This window comes from Lepidochelys olivacea (assembly GCF_965140295.1).
Source record: "Lepidochelys olivacea isolate rLepOli2 genome assembly, chromosome: 9".
In the NCBI taxonomy this organism is placed as follows: Eukaryota; Metazoa; Chordata; order Testudines; family Cheloniidae; genus Lepidochelys; species Lepidochelys olivacea.
Window position 1 is genome coordinate 7,813,774 of NC_140419.1, and position 13,389 is coordinate 7,827,162.

General features: G+C 51.6%; 1 protein-coding gene across 1 annotated transcript in view; it reads right to left on the bottom strand.

The window, feature by feature from the left end:
* ABCC5 (ATP binding cassette subfamily C member 5) overlaps positions 1 to 13,389 on the bottom strand; it is a 94,071-nt gene that overhangs the window by 77,888 nt on the left and 2,794 nt on the right. Inside the window, exon 2 of the mRNA XM_084638804.1 lies at positions 1,538 to 1,815. The gene's annotated coding sequence lies outside the window, so the exon portion shown is untranslated. The remainder of the gene's footprint in view (positions 1 to 1,537; positions 1,816 to 13,389) is intronic.

The window sequence follows — 13,389 nt, forward strand, 5'->3', positions numbered from 1 at the left end:
CCAGCAGCTGTTTTGAAGTAAGAGTAGCGGTACTGCAACCCTCACCACAATAACCTTGCACCCCCCAGCTCCTTTTTGGGACAGAGCCCCTATGATGACAACACCATGAAATTCCAGATTTAAATGCTGAAACCATGAAATTTACAATTTTAAAAATCCTATGACCGTGAAATTGGCCAAAATGGACCGTGAATTTAGTGGGGCTCTACTCATAATTTACCAAGGCTGCCAGTTCACAGGGACAGCAGCAAAACCAGAGAGCCCCTTCTGCCGGTCTCTTGTGCTGACCCACTCACTGGAGTCCCGAGCACGTCTGGGTTCTCCTTGCACCACTGCCTCCCTACAAACATCACAGAATGGAATGGGGTGGGTGCTTGCAGAGACGCCTCAAAATCCTAGAGCCAGCCCTGAAAGAGATGCCTCTGCCCTGAAGGAGGAAAGTTAGGACAGCTAGCCAGGCAGGCCCAGCAGCTTAACTGTGCTCTTGTATCATCTAGGGATCCAGGGGCTTCCATTTTCCCAGTCTGGTAACTCAGCTGCAGGAGCAGGTTCTTCCAGGTAGTCCTGCTTGGCATGACAGCCAGACTTAGGAGCCCCATCATAGCATGCAGCGTAACAGCAGTGTGCCATGGAGCAATCCCAGTAACTGGGAGGAGAACCTGATGGGGCTGTATAGGAGGATCACAAACATTGTCAGGAGAGTCAGTCGGTGGCATCAGCTAAGAGGAAATACATGAAGTCATAGACGGTTACACAGAAAGATCACATGTGCCAGCTAGGGCTCCCCGCACTTTGCACCTTCACTCCCCCGCCCCCAATAATGGCTGCTTGGGAGGTGTAACCCTGAGCTCAGATTGGGTGAATGTGGATTTGTTCGGCAACATCCAGGGCTATTGGAGGGGTGTTTGAATCGCTGCACAGTCTGGAATTCACTGCTTCAGCCAGCAGCTGTGTAAGTCAGCAGCTCTCAACCTATCCAGGCTACCGGTGCCCCTTTCAGGAGTCTGATTGGTCTTGCGTATCCCAAGTTTCACCTCACTTCAAAAACTACTTACTTACAAAATCAGACATAAAAATACAAGTGTCATAGCACGCTATTACTGAAAAAAACTGCTTACTTTCTCATTTTTACCATATAATTATAAAACAGTTGGAATATAAATATTGTACTTACATTTCAGTGTAGAGTATACAGAGCAATATAAAAAAGTCATAGTTTGTATGAAACTTTAGTTTGTTCTGACTTTGCTAGTGCTTTTTATGGAGCCTGTTGTAAAACTACCCAAATATTTAGATGAGCTGACGTACCCCCTGGAAGACCTAGGCGTACCCCTGACTGAAAACCACTGGTGTAATCACTCAGACAAGACTCATCTCAGCAGAGGTTTCTGCAGCTAGGCAGTTGCTTTGTGTTTGATCAGGATAGTGTTAAAAGCTCTGGCCCGTGCAGTTACCCAGAGCAGCCAGAAGGCTTTAGACAAGCCACTCATCTGGGATTCAGAGGACACTTGCAAGTCAGCATGGGTTTGTTACTCACCAGCACACCCTCTTTGAGGCTGGACAAGGACATTTCCCCTCTGGCCTGGTGACATTCCATTTAATAAACAGGGTTCCTCCTCACAGTAGAGCAGAAATTAATGTGCCTCCCATTGCAACTGGTTAACCACTTGACAGCCGCATTCCTCTGTGCTGCAGCCAGCCACGGGTCACCCCCTCTCCATGCAGGCACACTGGACAGCAGTGAAGTTAACAGCTGTGATGGTGCAAGCAGCAATGTGGCTCTGGGGGTGGGGTGTCTGGATTGGCTCATCCTCCCTGTGCAGCAAAAAAGCAGAGATGGTCAGAAACAGTGACCTTAAAATATACATAGAACCACGGCTACAGGATGCAATAAATTGGAAAATAGATGTAGCAGCTGGAGGACCTGTCCATCCACTCTCTGAGAAGGGGAGTAGGTCAGATGGTGGGCCACAAGGACTTGGAATGGAATAGTCCCAGCGTGGCACACGGAACAGTCTCCCCCTACCCCCAAACTGGCAGGCAGCACACATATCTAATCCTGCTACAGCATGGTCTAGTGGCTAGCGCACAGGGCTACGACTCAGGAGATCTGGGTTCTATTCCCAACTTGGCCAAGATTACGTGACCTTGGACAACTCACTGTCCCCCCCCATGACACAGGGATGATGTTTCAGCATGGCACTGTTGGACCCCCCTAGAGGAAGCTTCTGGACAACGGGAAGGTACCTCCAGAGAGAGCAGGTGGGTTTCTTTGTTCACCACAGTAGCAGCTCCCAGAGCGCTACCTCCATTGCTAACCCACAGCAGCATTACAGTAGCTCCACTCAGGGCAGGGACAGGCAGAAACCAGGTCTGCATTAGCAACATTAATTTTACATGAAGCAAAATATTTTACAGGAGAAGTGGTCCTGGGAGACCAGCAGGTACCATTATCCTGGAACCCAGCTGGAATGGGAGTGGCTAAAGACAGAGAACAAGGACAAAGCTGCTGAGGTAAGATGGACAGCAGGCATGGCCATTCCACCATGAGCAAAAGATGCTCTGCCCCACTCTTGAACTAGAGCCAGGAACTCTTCCCTTTTCCAACCCCCCCAACCCTTAGGATCGCCCAGAGCTCAAGCCCACTCCCAGTGTCCAGCCCCAGCAAAAGGGCTGGCTTAGCATGCCACCTCTGAGGCATGGGGGATGGAAAGAGATTCAGAGATTTTACAAAACTTTTACTATCATCTAGTTTGACCTCCTGCATAACACAGGCCAGACAGTTTCATCAGTAACTCCTCCATCCAGCCCATAGCTTCTGGCTGAGCTTTCAGAAAGAGCCAGTCTTGATTTAAGGACTGCAAATGCTGGAGAATCCAACACCACCCTAGGCAAGTGGCTCCAACCTTGAATTACCCTCACTGTTAAAAATGCATACCTTAGTGCTAGCCTTTGCCTAGCCTCAGCTTCCAGCCACTGTACCTCAGAATGTCTTTTTTTGCTAGGTTAAAGAGCAGTCTGTGATCAGAAATCTTCTCCACACCTAGGTACTTGTTGACTGATCAAGTCTATCTCTGGGATAAATTTAATAGTTGAAGCATCTTTAGTCTCTCATCAGAAGGTCCTTCAGTGGGAATGATGCCATCCTTTTTCCATCTAGTTACACTGAAAGCTCTTTGGGGCTGGGACCAGACCTTGCTATCTGTTCATACAGCACCTACCACAATGGAGCCCCAATCCAGACGGGGGCCTCTTGTAAGACTAGCACAGACTAACGGACCAGAATGCCAGGTAGCCAAGGTGCTATAGAATAAGGTGAGTACATCGTGTGACTCACAAAACCAGGAGAACAAGAGATGGAAGAACCCAATTAAGTCCCAGCCGGTCTCTCTCAGGCCAGGGCATAGCTTCAGTTTGAATTTAAGATGGGGGGGGGAGGGGAGAAGAGAAACAGGACAAAAAGCAGAAGGGCAGCAAGATAATCCTGGGGGAAACAGTGCCCCACATAGCTGGGCGGGAGGAACAAAGGAGCAACGGTATGTCTGGTTCTGTAACTACAGGTACAACCCAAGTACACTTGGGTCTCTGGGGTCACAGCAAGACCTTTAAGGGATGCAACTCTCCCCACATATGGCTGCATGGCCAGGGCTGTCCTGCTACTTGAACAAGTTACAAGGTAGCTGCTTAAGGGAGTGGCAATGAATCACAGGACTGTCAATTGAAAACTTACTTTGTTTGGCTGCCAAAGGGAAGCATCTGCCTTCCCCCACTACAGGCCTCTGAACTGCTGGGCTCCAGAGAACAAGTAGAATGGTCTGTAAAGGTTTGTAACAGCAGCCGCTATCTATAGTCTCCTTAAGCCCTAAGGCGCTCTGTGCACTGCCCTTTTAAAGCATGTGTGGCTGGGTGCTGAAGCAGGGCCAATTGTCAGCACCTGTGCTCAGCTCCACACCAGACCAAAGTCTTGTCTGAGTCTGAGTCAGAGATAGGGGAGCTCTTTAGTCCCCCAGCTCTCTGCTCTCACAAGGAGCTGATGGGGGGGGGGGGAGAGAATAAGGTTATAGAGTCACTGCAGTGATAGCCCAGGGTGGGACCAGGGTTGGCCAGGTGTGAGTGGCTGCCCTTGCAAAGCTACACCTGAGCTACCGGGCCCTGACTGTTGCTGCACTCGCTAGTGTGTGTCGCTAGGACTTCCGAGGGCACAACCCATTGTCCTTAACTCTGCGCTGAGCTGAGCTGCTTCATGGTGCTTTCCCCGTGACTTGTACCTAGTGAGGAGCTGGGGAAGGGCGGGCGTCCAGTGACTTGTAGGGGAGGTTGTCTGCCCATCTGGGCACAAGGCATGAGAGGACTAGAGCATTCAGGTGCTTAGCTTGTGTACTTGCTGCAACGTGCGTGTATTATCAGCATGCAAGCAGACCCCCTGCTCTAATCCACCCCCTAGCCAACCAGCTAGCTCAGAGTGAAGGTACCACCCTATTCACCTGACAGAATCTTGTGTGTGGACAGGAGGGGACATAGGAATAACACCTGAATAAGAGCCCCAGCTAACTCTCCAGTGAACAGAGACCCCAAAGAGAAATTACCAATTAGGCCAAGCCCTTGAGACCATTTGTTAAGTCTACAGGAACAGCTCAATGGGGAAAACATAGGTCTGTAGGATCTGTATGTTGCTGAGCTGTGCAGTCCTGTCACATGCTCTACCGCTGGGAAAAAAGCCCTCTGGGCATTTTTCAGCCACTAACACAAAAAGCCCCGTGTGTAATCTGGGATTAGCCAGGTCAGCTAGTAGCAAAATTCTCTGGTTACCGGTTCTCATCGCCAGCTCCCTCTCAACTCACTTATAACATGCTAGGAGTCACTGCACTGGGAGCAGCGAAGATGAGGCCTGCTACCCATCCTTAGCAAGGGGGGAGAATCCTAGAAGCATCCAGACAGATTAAAATAAGCAATAGCCCCTGCAGTGTTTATAGTGTTAAAAAAATCAAACCATTTGAGTGTGTCTTTCTGCATCCCCTCCTCCCCAAGGGTTACTAGGACAGCTATACCCAGCCGCATGGCACTGCGCAGGGAGTAGCCAGCACCCATAGCCCTATGGCCTGGGGACAGGGAGGACATTAAAACCAAGGCCATAAAGGCACGACAAGGCTAATCTTGTGTGGTTAAAGCACAGGACCGGGAGCCAGGAGTTTAGTTCAGTTCCTGGCTCTGCTTCTGACTTGTTTTCTGATCATGAACAAGTCACGGCTCCTCTCTAAGACTCAGTTTCCCCATCTGCAAAGTAAAGCTAGTGATGCTGATTTGCTGTGCAGGGAGGTTGGGAAGCCCAATTCATTCATGCTCGGAGAAGTCTTGGATGGGAGGGTTCAAGACATCTAGTCTTGTTCTACAAAAAGTGTCTTGGGGTCCCAAATCTCTGCAGGCCCTGTTCAGAGAAATCTGCCCCTCCCCCAGCAAGCAGTATGGGCCTCAGCACCTCAGGCTTCCTCATGTAGACAAAGGACCAACTCAGCATTGCACAGGCTAGGCATCCGCACCTGAGCTAGGGAAGCAGCAAAAAGTGGTTTGAATCCAGTTCTCCATCCGGGCTGTTGCCTGTCAAGTGATCTTTATGTCACTGCAGCCACAGGCTGTTCTACCCCTACAGCCTGTTTCATGGGTGACAAAATTAGACCATCCTCTTAGCTGGGCCTCTCTGTGTGTGCACCACTTCTGCCTGCCTACAGGATGGAGGAGATTTAGCCCCTGCCTGTGTGGGATGCCGTTCTCTTTACTAAGCAGGCTAGCATTTTTACAGCTGCAGGCCCTGAGTTCTATTCTGGATGTCACCTAATATGCTTATTGGTGTCTGTGGGCCAGATTTTGCCCTTCCTTGCACCTCATGTTATCACTGACACCTGTGCAAAGTAGGTGTCAGATGCCACCGACTCAGAATTCCCCACTCCCTCCTGGGGATGGGGGTGTCATTACATCCACTGTGCACAGGTGCGGGTGCTAATACCTGCTGCAGGGAGACACAGGCTCGGAAGGTTTCCAGCCATGGCTATTTGCAAGCCCGAAGGATCAAAGTTTACTGCTATTATTATTTATTGTACTTGTATTACCATAGCACCTAGAGGCCCTGTACAGGACAAGGCTCCCCGTGTGCTGGGTGCTGCACAAACCCACAGGAACACACAGTCCCTGCCCCATGGGGCAACAATCTCTTTTGAAATGAGGCATGAGTGAGTGTGATGAACAATAGACGGGGTGTGGCGGAGAGGCCAAGGGTAACGGTGACAGGGTCAGTGGTTACACAGGCGAATAATGGGCACAGCTCAGTGGGTCCCAAGACAATAAACAACATCTGCTCAACCTGGCTACTGAAAAATCATGATTTCAGGCCTTCTTCTGCAGTTAAGTTCTGGGCCCCTTGGAATGAGATCTCTGAGCCCTGTAAGCACAATGCTGGGGATTACTGGGGGGGGGGGGGGTTGATATTGGTGCCAAGTCACCCTCTCCTTTGAACAAGGTGCCCTGCAGCAGAGGCAGCATCCAGGACTTTGCAGGGCTCAGAAACGCCCAGACAGCTTTGGCTTGACCAAGCCCTGCAACCTGGTGTCTGCTACGCAGGTGACAAAAGCAGGAAGGACAGGGCGCATTGCTGCCTGCATCCTGGACTGACAAATCAGGTGCCAGCAGCTGCTGGAACAGAGTAAATGGGGAAGTATTGCTCTTGTCCTCCGCATCACTGACCGCTCAGAGATCTGGGGCCTCGCTCCTTGGGCTAAAGGGCAGGCAGAGCCAGGGAGGATCCTCTGCTCCCCCAAACAAGAAAACTACTAGGGCTGCTTCCTCCCACAGGGGAAGTGAAACAGCCCTGCCTTTGAGACAGGCCAGCAGAGGCAGAGCAATAGCTCCAATAAGCGGCTGGCAGGCAAAGGGTGAGTGCTGCGGTCGGGTGAGATAAAGATGTGCCATGGGGATAGCCAGGGGTTGACAAAAGGCAGTAAGAGGCAAGTCCCCAGGTCCCAGCTGATTACAAGGGGAGCTAGGGCCGGAGAGCAGCTGCACCGAGCGGGGTCTGCTACAGGGGCACAGCCTGGCTCCCTCAGGCTCTCCTGGGAGAGAGCTGCCGCTGGTTCCCAGACTCTAGGGAACAATTCTGTCATTGTCCCAGACAAGCCTGTCTTCAGACAACTCCTCTGGCTCCCCGCTTGGCTGGCTCTGATGATGCTGAATGGGAAAGACAGCCCAGACTTGCCCTTCCTGTTTCTCTAACCCCGGGGTTCTCAAACTGGGGTCATGACCCCACAGAGGGTCGCAAGGTTATTACATGAGGGGTCGGGAGCTGTCAGCCTCCACCCCAAGCCCCGCTTTGCATCCAGCATTTCTAATGGTGTTAAATATATTTTAAAATGTTTTTAATGGATGGGGGGGGGTCACACTGAGACTTGCTATGTGAAAAGGGTCACCAGTACAAAAGTTTGAGAACCACTGCTCTAATCCTCTGCAGACCTGTGGCAGCTGAACACATGCAGCGTATCTAGCATTGGACACCCCTGTCCTCTCTCAGGATGCAGCGACTGTGGGTGCCAGCACCATCTTCTGCTGCTCCAACCTCTGGAAGCTCAGACTCTTGTGTCTTTTCAGGCTCTCCTAATGATGTCTCCTTTCCCCCTGGCCCAGACCTCAAGATCCCCTCTCCTTGGCCATTGTGTATTCCTGAAATCCAAACTTCCCCAGTGCTTTCTTCACACCTGCTTAGAGAGCGTTCTTCTAAGCACACCAGTGAGGCCTTTTGCCCACTCTGAGAATCCCTGCTGGCACAATCTATCCCAGACATGAGCCCCAAACAACCCCCCCGTGGCTGGAGGAGTCCCAGCCAACCCCACCCCACCGAGTGCCAGGCCAGCTCCAGAGCGGGTCTGTGCTGCTGGCCCAACTCCCTCCACCCCAGTGACACTGGCTTCAACCAGAGAGAGAGGTTGGGGCCTCGGAATGCAACATGGGTGGGACCACAGCCCGGGTCAGGGGAGGCTTAGCCCGCCCTGGCCTATAATACCCGCCGCCCATGCTCCCGGAGCCTATCCAGTTAAGAAACAGGGGGCTGAGCTGGTGTTATAGTGGGACATTTGCCTCCTTCTTTCCCCCTCCATTTCATTGGACTGGGAGACACATCCAGGATCTCTAATTCTCAGGGGTCAGAGACAGACAGAGGCTTTCAGCTAATTCAGCATTGTTCTAACAAAGCAAACAAATCGGCTCTCAGGCTGAAGCCTGGTTTGCCAAGGTTTAGTGCAGAGCCAAGTGCATAGGCTGTGAAGGCCAGACACAAGCATGAGAGGACTCTGGGGCAGGCGGCCCTTCACGCCGTTCTGGGTTCCCTTTTCCTGGGAAAGCTGCAGGGGCAGCTAGCTCTGTGTTGAGATGCAGGTCTGGAGACATAGGTCAGGAGCAGAGAGGCAAGTTGATGGGTAGCTGAATTCATGTGAGCCGAGTAGTGGAGAGGATCAGCAAGTGGGTCAATGGAAGAGAGATGTGAGAGCTGCCGAGATACCTTGTGGTGGAATTTTCCCCATGCTTGTGTAGTCAGGGTAAACCCCAGCAGCTGAATTAGTGCAAACTTTGGCTTGTCCTTGCCCACACTTGCCCCTGTGTGGGTCAGCACGCAGAAGCAGCTACGTTGATTGCTGATGCAGGGCATTCTGAGTGGAGACATGGCCTCAGTAAATGATGCTTCAGCAATAAACTCAGTTAAGCAGGTGAAGAATCAGCAGAGCTGTGAAATAAAGTCTATAGGGAGTAAGAGTGAAATCACCCTTTCCACTACACCAAGCTGCTTTCACTAATGTGGAGACCATTGTCTGCAGGCAGATCCTGGCTGGAGCCTGGGGCAGATTTGCAGGGTACCTCTTCCTGCCTGTCACCCAGACTCAAAAGAACATCCGGCTCCAAGCAGGATGTGTGATTTTCTCCTGCAGCACTCTCACTTTCCCTGCACTAGAGGGAGGCAGATCAGGGCAGCTGACACCTGCAATATCAAAGCCAGGACACTGGGGTTGGCAGGAGCTGGCAAACCATTAGCCCAGGATTTCCAGGGTGCAAAGGGGAGGGCAGCAAGGAAGGGAGAGGATGAAGATGAAGAATAGCTGGATTAATAGAGAATGGGGAGAGGGGGACTCCAAACCTGTGAGCTTTTCCTTTGCCTCCAGGTTGGCCTTCTGTACAAGGTAAAGTTGGGGTGGGGGGATTTCAGGGTTCTTTGTGGCTAGGCAGTATGGGCTAGTTAGCGAGGACGCTGGGCTAGGAGTCAAGTGTCTTAGGTTCTAGTCCTGGCTCTGCTATTGACTGGCTGTGTGACCCTGGGCAAGTCACCTCTTCTCTGTGTGCCTCTTTCCATGCTAGCCAGACCACGGTAAGTGCACGTGGTGATTTACAGGGCAAATGATCCACCCTGCTGCCCGAGCTCTGCTCTGGTACAATGAAGACAGGGGTTATCAGAAAGCAGCCTGCAACTTCCACTGGGACCAAGACAGGTGGGGATCACAAAGTTAGACCTGCCAGGAAGCTACTCTGAGTGGAGCAAGGCCTAAGTGAATAGAGAACTGAGTGATTACACTGTCAGCTAAGCAGGTGAAGAATCGGGGACCTTATGCCAGTGGAGGATTGGGCATAGCAGATTTCTGCTTCACCGCACCCTTGCCACCCACCTGGAATTCCCCAACACGCTTTGCACTTCTACGCCAGAGGTTCTGGGGGGTGTCTGGTCCAGGAAGTGGCTATGCTGGCAGAGTTCCCCTGCACAAAGTCGCCACAGGCCATCTCTGTCCACTTTAAACCCATATTGGGCTGCTTATGGGAGTGGACTTAGCAGACCAGAGAATCCAACCCAAGGTCCTTTCCCTGCAGAGCTCATAAAGGAACACAGACCTGACAGGACAGGAGTTCAGGCACCCAGCGTGTGGAGACAACAGGGGTGAGAAGAGCGAGCAGCCCAGGGAGGGGAGGGGTGAGGAAGGAAGGGGAGAGGCCTTGGTGGAGGAGAGATTGTTCCATGCAGATCTGGGGAAAGCTTGTTAATTGTAACCCTCCATTTCTAAGCAGGGGATGGAGGGGATAGCTTTGTCCCAGGAGTCACCATGCCTCTGCAGTGGTGTATGCTGGCAGTTCACACACTGCAGGCCCCAAATTCCAGGCAGGGGTTAGTTTACACTCAGCTGGTTCCTGATCTGGAGAGCTACAGGTGACTGCCTCATACCGTTTCTTGTGCAGGAAACATGGGGGTAAGAGACAGCACAAAGCAGACAGCTGTGCCGGAGGTGCAGGAACCAGCCCTGTGGAGATGCACGTGAGGGGGCTCTGTGAGGTCTGTGAGCCACCGGGAATCATCCAGAGCAGCAAGCGAAGGCCGAGACTGAATGGACTGAGATCATGCTGGACATGCTGCTCTTCTGGATCTACTCAGCACCCTGTGGACAGCCTGGTACAGGTCCCCCTAGCACCATAGCTGTAGTTTGACTTCTATGTTTGGGGCACCTCCAGCCAGGCCAATGGGGCTGTGCGTGGGGGGCAAATTCCGTGCCTGCCCGAGGCTTGTAATTTGGGGGGCAATGCCCCCCATGCTCCCACAAACTACACCCATGCCTAGCAGCTATCCCAGAAACTCCCAACCACCTAGCCCTGGCCCTCCAATGGCAAACATGGAACCCAGGGGCTTTCAAAAAGTTTGACCCTATTTCCAAGTGCCCAGCAGGGTTTTAAACTATGTGATCCCCACTGACCTCATTGGAAGTCGCACAGCTAAACTCTGCTGGCTCGCGACGAGTAGAACAGAATTCCTGGTCAGGGAACGTTGTGCCTTGCTAGTCCTGCTTGGGGGAGTCCATTTCACGCTGGTCTCTGACCCCTCTGCAGTGGCAATTATTCCCAAAGGTATGTTACTCCTCCATTTCCAGGCAGGAGAGTGGCACTTCTCTAAGGCACAGGATGGCAGGTTCAGCCTGGGACCTGACAATCCAGCTAGATTCATGCTCCTCAGCCCCAGCCACCACGATCCTAGACTTCGCATGAAGCTGCCAGTTCTGTAGCTGATGCCTAAGGTGGATAGATCCCAGCCCACCTTTGTGTGGCTCTCGGGAGTTTGTGGGGCCAAATGAAGTGAAACCCTGGGGTGAAGCACAGCACACACAACTGCAGTCCAGGGGTGGGGTGCAAAGGTGGAGTCTAGGATGGCTGGGGACCGAAATAGCCCGTGGTATGACTCAGATAGTTCCAGGGAGCAGCTCTAAGTTACACCAGCCTCCCGAGGGCTACCTATGGGCAGCTCCACAACCTAGAGCTCCCCAGAACCCCCACAGCAGCATGGACTTCAGCCCCATCCCCTCTCACTCTAACACACCCCAGCCTGTCTGTGGCGCACCCCCTTAGCCAGGGAGTGGGAGGGAGCCTGCATGGGACAGCCTACAGCTGTCCACCAAGATCCCTGTGCTGGGGGATTCTCTCCCAGAAGCTTTCATGGCCACTGTACTCCACCATAGCAGCACAAAGGAGCGGGAGCAGAGGTTATCCCTCCACTGGGCGGCAACCCAAGAGCAGAAGTGACTCAGTGGATACATGGGGCAGAACTGGCTGGCAGCTGACACTTTGTACCATGACAGCAGTTTAACCCTTTGCTATTCTGAAGAGCTTTTGGGAGCTCCATAGTTAAGGCTGCAGCCAGCTTCCATTAAAAAGCTCTCTCAATACTGTCCCCTCCCCCCCTTATCATTTTGTTTGGGAAAATATGCTTGGCCTACAAATTTACTCTGGCGCCTCAGGAAAACAGGTTGACCAAGTCTGAGGAGGATTTGTCAAGCCATTTTGGCGTTACAGCTAATTGCCCCAAGTGGAAAGTTTTACTTGTAACTTCCCCTAGTTCAGAAGTGGCTTGTTCCTGCCCCTGCCAGTTTTCCAGGGCGCCAACCTGGAGACTCAGGTGTTGGCTGCATTTGAGGAAAATAGGATGGAATTATCTTTGGGGCAGGTAGAGACTCTCTGTTCCGGGTTTGTGCAGCGCCTAACACCATGGTGCACTAGCCCATGGCTGGGGTTCTAGGATAGACAGATAAATAGATAAATTCATAAATTGGGCCATAATTTGGTTGTGAATCTGTATGGGCCCAATCCTCATATCGATGGAAGCTGGGATAGACCAGATTTCTTCAGCTGTCTGTATACTGGGTGGTGTACACACAAAAAGGAAGACAATGTCTTTGCCCTAAGGCTGTCACAATAAATCTGCCTTTTCCTTTCTAGATCACTTCCCAAGGCTGTAACCTTGGCACTAACATTAGCCTGGACCCTTTGTTCCATCCGCAGTTTGTTTGCTGAGGCAGCCTCACTCCAAGCCGATGCTCATATGCTGATGTTGTGTTGCCTCTCCTCTATTTTTAGTAGGAGGGGTGGTGATTTATTTCTCCAGAGCACTTCATTTCTCAGCTACATCTTTCCTCGCTGCTTTATTTCTACCTGCCAGCATCCTTACTTGAAGCATGAAGAGAATGTCTACGCTGCAATTAAAAACTTACAGCTGGCCCACAACAGCTGACTTGGGCTCACAGGGCTCCTGCTAAGGGGTTGTTTAACTGCCGTGTCAACATTCGGGCTCAGGCTGGAGCCCAAGCTCTAGGACCCTGCAAGGTGGGAGGATCCCAAAGCTTGGGCTACAGCCCAAGCCCAAATAGCTACACCACAATTAAACAGCCCCTTCGCCCAAGCCCTGCAAACCAGAGTCTTCTGGCATGGGCCGGCCATAGGTTTTCAATTACAGTGCAGACAGACCCTAAGAGGTCAAGCAACTTCCCAAGCATGTACAGTGGAGCATTGGGCTGCAATCCTGGCAGCGTTAACAAAGATGGATGGCAACAAATAAATGATCTTTCTAATTATTGCTCTAGTTGTAAATTTTAACCAGCACTGAAAATCCAAGGAACACCCAGTGCTGCAGGAAGTACTGCTGAGGACTCAGAAGGGAGGACTCACTAGCTCACTCCAGAATGGTGCCAGGGTGATGCCATGGAGTTTGGCAGATAGGAAATAAACCCAAGTCTCTGGCCCATCCGTAGCCGTCAAAAGTTCCCATAACACTTTCATAACAGTTGTGATGTTAACTACAGGGTCACAGCCAAATTTCAACTCTGATTATTGTATTCTGCTTCCCTACATCCTCCTGCAAATGCAATTGGATATAATACTCTTCTTTACTTCTTGCCCTAAACTGTTGTGTAGTGTTACTGTGAGCTATTAAACAGCTGTTGTGTTTCACCCCAGAAATGGCTGTTCCATAGTGGTGGCTGAAGTGTATACTTTGGGTCTCTATTCTTCCAGAGTGGGTGCTTCGGCACTTTGGTTTCATCACAAAGCCCTCAC